General features: G+C 47.0%; 1 long non-coding RNA gene and 1 other non-coding gene across 2 annotated transcripts; one reads left to right on the top strand and one right to left on the bottom strand.

Annotated features, from left to right (window-relative positions):
* Positions 1-211: 211 nt before the first annotated feature.
* Positions 212-1,079, bottom strand: LOC142566583 (uncharacterized). Its single transcript, XR_012825073.1, has 2 exons — positions 682-1,079; positions 212-599 (listed from the first exon to the last, which is right to left on the bottom strand). It is a non-coding gene; the product is annotated as an uncharacterized LOC142566583 (long non-coding RNA).
* Positions 1,080-7,020: 5,941 nt separating this feature from the next.
* On the top strand, positions 7,021-7,093 carry TRNAV-CAC (transfer RNA valine (anticodon CAC)). Its single transcript has one exon. It is a non-coding gene; the product is annotated as a tRNA-Val (tRNA).
* Positions 7,094-8,348: the final 1,255 nt, after the last annotated feature.

Below are 8,348 nucleotides of genomic sequence, written 5' to 3'. Positions count from 1 at the left end.
ATACCAGTAAGAAAACTCTCACCATTCCTTGTAGCCAAATGCCTCAAAGAAAAAATCGGACCGACGTACAAAGCCTCCAAAATGTCTAGCGGGGACCTCCTCCTAGAACTGAATGATAAAGACCAAGCAGAGAAGCTCACTGACCTTACCAGTATTGGCGACGCCACAGTGACGATTTCACCACATAGAACACTGAACACAAGCCGGGGAGTGATTTCTGAAGAAGACTTTATTGGATTGAGCGATGAGGAACTCCTTGAGGGTTTCCAAGAACAAAATGTGACAAAAGTACAAAGAATAGTAATCCGCAGAAACAACCAAGAAATCCCCACCAAACATGTTATACTCACCTTTGGAACAAGCGAAATGCCTACTTCACTCGATGCAGGTTATGTTAAAGTCAATGTCAGAGCATATATCCCGAACCCTAGACGATGTTTTAAGTGCCAAAGGTTCGGACATGCTTCACATGCATGCCGAGGACAAACAACTTGCGCTAAATGCAGCTCCAACGAACACCAATCTGAGAATTGCACCTCTTCCCCACATTGTGTTAACTGCAAGGGAGATCACCCAGCTTATTCACGGTCCTGCCCTTGCTGGAAAAAAGAAAAAGAAGTCATTGCTCTAACGGTAAAAGAAAAAATTTCGTTCTTTGAAGCCAGAAAGCGGCTATCATACCTTCCGCGAAGAAGTTACGCCGATGTGACGCAGTCGGGGGCAGCGTCACAGAGGCCTCCGGAGTCCTCCGAGCCCACGCGCAGTGGTGCTGCAGTGACTCCTCCCGCCCCCGTGATGGAAGCAGCCGACGCTGCTCCATCCTCTTCCAAGGCCCTGCAAACACCAGTCCCGCAGGGCCCTAAGATAAAGCGAACCCCAAGGCCCGAGGCACGTGTCTCGGCGCCCAACTCTCGGTCTTCCAGCGCTTCAGAAAGAGCGATGGAGATCGACACAAGAGCACCGGTGTCATTGACACCGAACGACAAGCGCTCTCTTGAGCGCGGTAAGAGGGACAAGATCCCAATAACCACGCAAAATAAGAAGGCGATAACCTGAAGGTTATCGCTCCTTTGTATCACACTTCTTGAGACCTACGTCACCTAACATCTTTCCTATCTCCTATTGAACTGTTAACGCCATTTCTTACCCTTCAATTCCACAATGGCTTTTATTATTCACTGGAACTGTAGAGGTCTTTTACATAACTTAGGTGACATTAAAGACCTGTTATCTAACTTCTCTCCTGTGGCCTTATGCTTACAGGAAACAAACCTAGGCGAAAAACACAAACATATCTTAAAAGGTTTCACTGTTGTACGGCGCGACCGTACTCAGATGAACCGGCTTTCGGGTGGAGTAGCCATTGTTGTGCAGGGCGGTATTGCAGCTAGAGAAGTTCCGATTACCAGTCACATAGAAGCCGTTGCTGTCACTGTTATAACTCACAAAACCATCACCATTTGCTCGCTGTATATCCCACCCCACACCCATTTTACCACTAAAGACTTAGAAAATATAACAGGTCAATTACCGGAGCCATTTGTTTTAGTGGGGGATTTTAATGCTCACGGTACTCTTTGGGGCAGTATCAAAACTGACCAAAGAGGGCAAATGGTTGAAGGTTTTATTCTGTCAAATGATACCTGCCTTTTAAATTCAGGTGCACCGACATACTTTTCACCGACTTCCCGCACTTTTAGTTGTATAGATTTAGCTTTTTGCTCACCATCTCTTTTTAATGATCTTAAATGGGAAACCCTCGACAAGTCTTATGGCAGTGATCACTTGCCCGCAATCATCAAATATTTATCATCACCTCCAACCTTAGTCACTAGGCCACGCCAGTGGAAATTGCAGCTTGCTGACTGGCCGCTTTTTATGGAAAACGCGAAACTGGAAGTTGTCTTTTCAGAAGAACAAAACATTGACGAACTTAACAAAAAAATCACTCAGGTCATAATCTCTGCAGCAGAAAAAGCAATACCGCAGTCATCAGGTATTGTACACAAAAGGCTAACTCCCTGGTGGACTACCGAGTGTACCGAAGCCAGAAAGAAGCAAAATAAGGCCTGGGGAATCCTACGTAGGTACCCCACTTATAGCAACCTTTTATATTTCAAACAGGCCAAAGCGAAAGCACGTTTTATTCGAAGAAATGCGGAGAAATTATCATGGCGAAAATACATAAGTTCAATCAATAGTACCGTCACATCAAAACGAATGTGGGACCAGGTGAGAAAATTTAGAGGAGTACTCATCATACACTATACCACTACTTACATGTCCAGGCACACAAACAACACTACAGGACCAGGCCAACTTATTAGGTGAACACTTTTACAACATTTCTAGCTCAGCACACTATTCAAATTCATTCTTAAAATATAAAGAATCGGCGGAGAAACAGAGACTGCCCACCACTGGGGCTTCAAAGGAACCTTATAATAATGTCCTCACAATGCAAGAACTGAACAGGGTTCTCTCGGCCGGTAAAAAAACAGCAACAGGTCTTGACCGTGTCCACTACACAATGTTGGCACACCTATCTCAAGCATCAGCAGAAACACTTCTTAAATTTTTCAACAAAATCTGGGAATCTGGAGTAATGCCTACAGACTGGAAAAATGCAGTAATAGTGCCTTTTTTGAAATCAGGTAAACCCGCAACGTCCCCAAGTAGCTACAGGCCCATTGCCTTAACAAGCTGCCTAGCCAAATCCTACGAAAGTATCATCAACATAAGGCTCACATTCATCCTTGAATCAAGGAACTTAATAGACGTGCACCAGTGCGGATACAAAAAGGGCTGCTCGACAACTGACCACCTCGTACGACTGGAACATGAAATACGTAAAGCGTTTCTACACAAACAACACTGTCTCACAGTATTTTTCGATCTAGAGAAAGCGTATGATACCACGTGGAGGTATGGAATTTTAAGAGACCTGGCTGGCTTGGGAGTCCGTGGCAGAATGCTAAACTGTCTATCTGATTTTATGGCAAATAGAACATTTCAGGTGCGTCTCGGCGCAATACTTTCACGTACATTTACACAGGAAAATGGCGTTCCACAGGGTTGTATTCTGAGCACGACACTCTTCATAATCAAAATGAACTCTGTTAATAAGATCATACCATCCTCTGTTATGCACTCCATATATGTCGACGATCGGCAAGTTGCTTGCCGCGCCTCAAATCTATCCACTTGCGAAAGACAACTACAAATAACCATAAATAACCTTACACAATGGGCTGACAAAAATGGATTCCGTTTTTCAACGGACAAAACTGTTACAGTTCTCTTCTCCCAGAAACGAGGATTACACTTGCACCCAGTTCTCACATTGCATGGTACAACCTTGCCGGTCAAAGAACACTATAAATTTCTAGGCGTAACGTTTGACACAAAGCTGAACTTCCTGGCCCACATTAACACAACTAAAAGTAACGCAAATAAAGCATTAAATATCCTCAAGGTGCTATCACACAAGCACTGGGGATCTGACCGAACTTGTCTACTACGTATATACCGGTCCCTCGTACGTAGCATCCTCGACTACGGTAGTGTAGTTTATGGTGCAGCTAGGCAGTCATACATCAAGCGACTCGATCCAGTTCATAATCTCGGCCTACGACTGGCAAGCGATGCCTATAGAACATCGCCTGTCCAAAGTTTATATGTTGACTGCAATGAGCCGTCCTTACAGCAACGCAGAGCACTGCTTACACTTTCCTATGTACTACGAGTTCGATCATCACCACAACATATATGCTATAACATCGTTACACAGTGCATATCAAGGATACACTACACAAGCAAACCGAACATGATTCGGCCACTAATCTTACGATACGAAGAATACTGTCAGGCTTATGATGTTCCTCACGAGGCCCTGCAGGTTGCGGAAAGGCCACCAAGATTGCCACCATGGTACAACTTTTCACAGCTATGTGACTGGACACTAACACATCTAAAGAAAAAAGACATCCCACAAGAACACATAATACAAGAGTTTCGAGCTATACAAGAAAAATATAAACATTACACGGAATTTTACACCGACGGCTCCAAAACACAAGAATACGTAGGTGTCGGAATAATTACGAAAAATTGGCAAAATAGCATTCGGATAAATAGTTTTTCTTCAGTGTTTACTGCCGAAGTTCTCGCAATATGGACGGCAGTTAAAAAAATTACCAGTGACAAGAAGACGAATACTATCATATATACCGATTCGTTAAGCGCACTCAGAGCTCTAAACCTTAACTCCGCTTCCGAACCCCTACTTGGTGACATCCTAAACATGTTGGCTTATAACGAATACGGAAGAACCATACGATTCTGCTGGGTCCCAAGCCATGTCGGGATACCAGGGAATGAAGCTGCAGATAGATGCGCGTTCATGGCAGCACACAAAGGTATAACGCAAACAACACTTCCATACAAAGACAGTATCCGAGCTATTCAAAAGGCCCTGACATTAAAGTGGCAACTAGAATGGGACTCTTGCACAAATAACAAGTTACACACAATAAAACCCGTGCTTAGAGAATGGAAGTCGTGCTGTCACCAGTAGCGCTTCTATGAGGTGATCCTATGTAGACTCCGAATCGGGCATACACACCTGACACACAATTTTCTACTCCAAAACGAAAACCCGCCAACTTGCGAGAAGTGCCATGAACCACTCACCGTAATGCACATTATTATGACATGTCCAAATATTGAAACACAGAGGCAAAAGCTCTTACAGAACCTTTATAACTTACACATACCTTTACACCCCGCCTCAATACTCGGAGATGAACCGCTAGTGCCTTTCGCTGACTTGTTCAGCTTTCTAGAAGAAACCGGTTTTTTACACAGACTCTAATATAACGCACCTTCCACTGCTTTAACATTTGAATTCTTAATATCTTGTGGCTGGCGCAGCATGGCCTTAGTTGCTTTTGCGCCATTAAACCCGAATTAACTAACTAACTAACTAATCGTCGGTTAAAATTGCGCTGTAGCTCCGCCCCCCGCCGAATGCCGCGCGCTGCTGCTGACGCTGACGATGCGAGCGGAGACCGGAAACCGCGGTGTTGTGACGTCAACACTAGTGTTTCGTTCCTTCGCAGCCTCCGCGACCGTGCTTGACCGTGCTTGTTTCTGCGTGCGTGCCATCGTAATCTGCTTCGATCGACCCTGCATTCCTTTGTTCGTGCGTCTGCGTGTATGTAGAGTGGTAGTCAACGTGCGCAACATCAACTGAAGTGGTGGGCCGACCATGCCGGCATTCTGTGCAGCCTACGGTTGCACGAACATCAGCGGCCGCGACGATGTTGTCTTCCATTACTTCCCATAAGACAAGAAGCTTTTAACGAAGTGGGAGGCTACTGTGAAGCGAAAGAATTTCAAGCCCTCAAGAACAACAGTGTTGTGCTCCAACCACTACCGTGACGACGATTATCACCAGAATTTATCATTAATGCGTGCGTTGGGTTTGCCAGTCAAGTCGGCTCGTCTAAGGCCCGGCGCAGTGCCGTCAGCTCTCCCATCATATCACATATCAAGACTTCGGCTAAGCTATGCGAAATTCGCAACCGGAGACTGCGCGCCGCGCGTAATTCTACTCAGAAAGCTCAGAAACCGGCCGTCTCACGTAGCCGACGGAATTCGCCGCCTTTACGACTTTGGTTACGAGTAGTGTGCGGATAGCGCACAGATGAAGGTCACTACACGTACTGCATGAACCGGGAAGCTTTTCACGCGTTTAAACCGTCTTTGTAGATTGCCGACAGCTTTGGACAGCGCACAAATGCCGACGATCGCATCGCCGCTTACGTTCTAAGAGGAGGCATGTAGGAACACAACACTACAGTTGTTTGACCGGAAACGAGCTCACTAGATCGGCGAAAGATCGGCGAGATCACTAGATCGCTTTGCAAAAAACATACTCACAAAAGATCATTTCCAACACGAGGAGATCCCAAGACTTTGCTTTCGTTCGCGTCGAAAGCACTGCTCGCACCAGCATCGTTTGCTTCTTCGACAGGCCGGCTCTTCGCAATCGGCTCGTACATGTAGGGAGTAACGCCGAACTCCTCAGAAAAACGCAGCCTCTCTAAATTTTCCATTACCGTCTCAGAAAAACAGCACCAAACTACCTGGCACCGCGCTTCATGTGTAGCGGCAGCGGTCGGTTCGGACAAACACTAGTGTTGACGTCACAAGGCGCCCGACCAATCACAGGCGGAAACGAGACGCGCGAGATGGGCGTGTCCGCTGCTGCACTTTTCGTCGAAATAAAATATCTTTGCGCTTTCTTTCGCTCAATTTCGATACGATATTCGAATTCGGAGTGTTGAAAACCATTATGTTCAGATGTTCACTCATTTTTTCTGGAAAACCTTTCAGCTTCCCTTTAAGCGAGTGAAAAATATGGAGCTGCCTACGGGGGTAAAGACACTCTTTTCTAAATTACACACAGGAACACTCTCAGTGAACACATTCATGGAAGAACGTGGCTTCCTTGTACCCTGGGGCTCGCACTGCTTGATTCGCAAGCAACCTGAAACAATAGACCATGTCTTTTTGCCTCGCTGGGCCGGGGTGTTCTTCTCGGATGTCCTACAAAGAACAGTGAAGAATGAGTTACCATTAAATCCGCATGGGATCAGGTACTTAGCGGTGAGCAACGACGACGGGGTTCCCTTCGACCTAATAATGCTCAAAGGCCTTCGTAGTTCATAGCGCACGAGGATGCCTGGGTACTACCGCGACCCGGACGGCATGCCTGCGCGTAATTATTTCAGAGCAAGCATGTCTAGTTTCATTGAAATAAAGAAAATACAAGAATGTGTACACGAGTGGCTGTCGAGGCTGTCTAATTTTAATTAGACAACGCCAGTCCTTATAGGACTGATCGCATGTATATCCTTTCAATATGTTTTGTATTTATTAATTGTGTATTGTAATTTTGTTCTGTATTATGTGCTCTGTACAATGTCGAAGACCGGCAATAAATAAAAAAGAATGGTTCCCGTGGTGTAGAGGCTCTCACGTGCGCCTCACACGCGCAAGGTCCCCGGTACGATCCCGGGCGGGAACAGTGTATTACACTTTTGTTTCCTCGGCGATCGCGTGTACGCAGAACAAACGGGGGAGCGAAATAACCACACCCGTGCTCGGTTCCCGTGGTAGTTGACTTCCGGCCGCCGTAGTGTACGCACGTACCTGATCTGAGCTCCGTCGGAGCGGATGTAGCGGCCCACCATAGCCGCGGTTCCGCGACTGACGTGTCGCAGGATTCTGAAATCATTTTCCCCCCACTGCTAACTGGGAACGTCGTTCAAAATACCGCTTTTCTACATGGTGATGTAAAAGGTGGACCATATTGCGCAGAAGATTTTCGTGAGCCACTGTTTCAACGTGTTCCGCCCACGGAGGTTCTTGCGCTCGGCGCCTATAATATGAATCATGTGTGGGCGGTTACCTGCAGATTTGCTGAAGGCGGGAAGAAGTTTTTGCCGAACCGGAATTGACGGTCAAGGGCCGGAGACTTATCGTAATTGATCCAAGTCACCGCGACGTCCGTCTGAAGCTTGACTGGCTGCTCTACCATGTTCGCGAAGAAGACGCGCGATACGCCCGGAACCCCTGCGGAACCGTGTTGGAAATAGGACTGGATAAATGACGCCTTGACGGCTACAGCCCACAGAACACCATGACACGCACAGTTGCGGTGCGACTGAAGGCTGACGTTACATAGGACGATATACCACAACAGCTGCGCGTCGAAGGTGAGCTAGCCCTTGTCGTAGCACCCGGAAGAGCGCCAAGGTGCTTGCGCTGCCAACAGATTGGTCACATAAGAAAGCACTGCAGCGTGCCGCGGTTCAACGTCGGCAAACGCTTTGGACACGCTGCAGAAAACTGCTCGAGGACGTATGCGGCACCTGCCATGACCACGTTGAGCACGGAGAAATCCGAGCTCACCATGGACGAAGCGGAAGCAGAAGAATGTGTGAATTCTGCAACATCAGGAGTACAAGGGACAAGCACCAAAGGAAGTAAGCAAGCGGAAAATACTACCACGGAAAATTTGACATTCACTGCAGAGGTGGAGATTGCAGTAGATGGAAAAGCCAAGATACAGGGCTCCGAATTCTTCGAGGGTGGTGCCAACAAAATAGGTGGCAATAAAGGGACAGCGGAAGTTCACCACAAGAGTCCCGAATTGGACGCCATGGATTGCCGTGAAGCAGAAGACAACAGTGCGCTGGGACAGACCACGAGACGACGTCGGTGCAGAGACAAAGGACCACAACCGCAGTGAACCGCCGACGAAAGCGTTCACCGGTCGC

The sequence above is a fragment of the Dermacentor variabilis genome, unplaced genomic scaffold (genome assembly GCF_050947875.1).
Source record: "Dermacentor variabilis isolate Ectoservices unplaced genomic scaffold, ASM5094787v1 scaffold_13, whole genome shotgun sequence".
Lineage (NCBI taxonomy): Eukaryota > Metazoa > Arthropoda > Arachnida > Ixodida > Ixodidae > Dermacentor > Dermacentor variabilis.
Note: the sequence above shows the minus strand (reverse complement) of the source record. Positions and strands in the feature narration are given on the sequence as shown.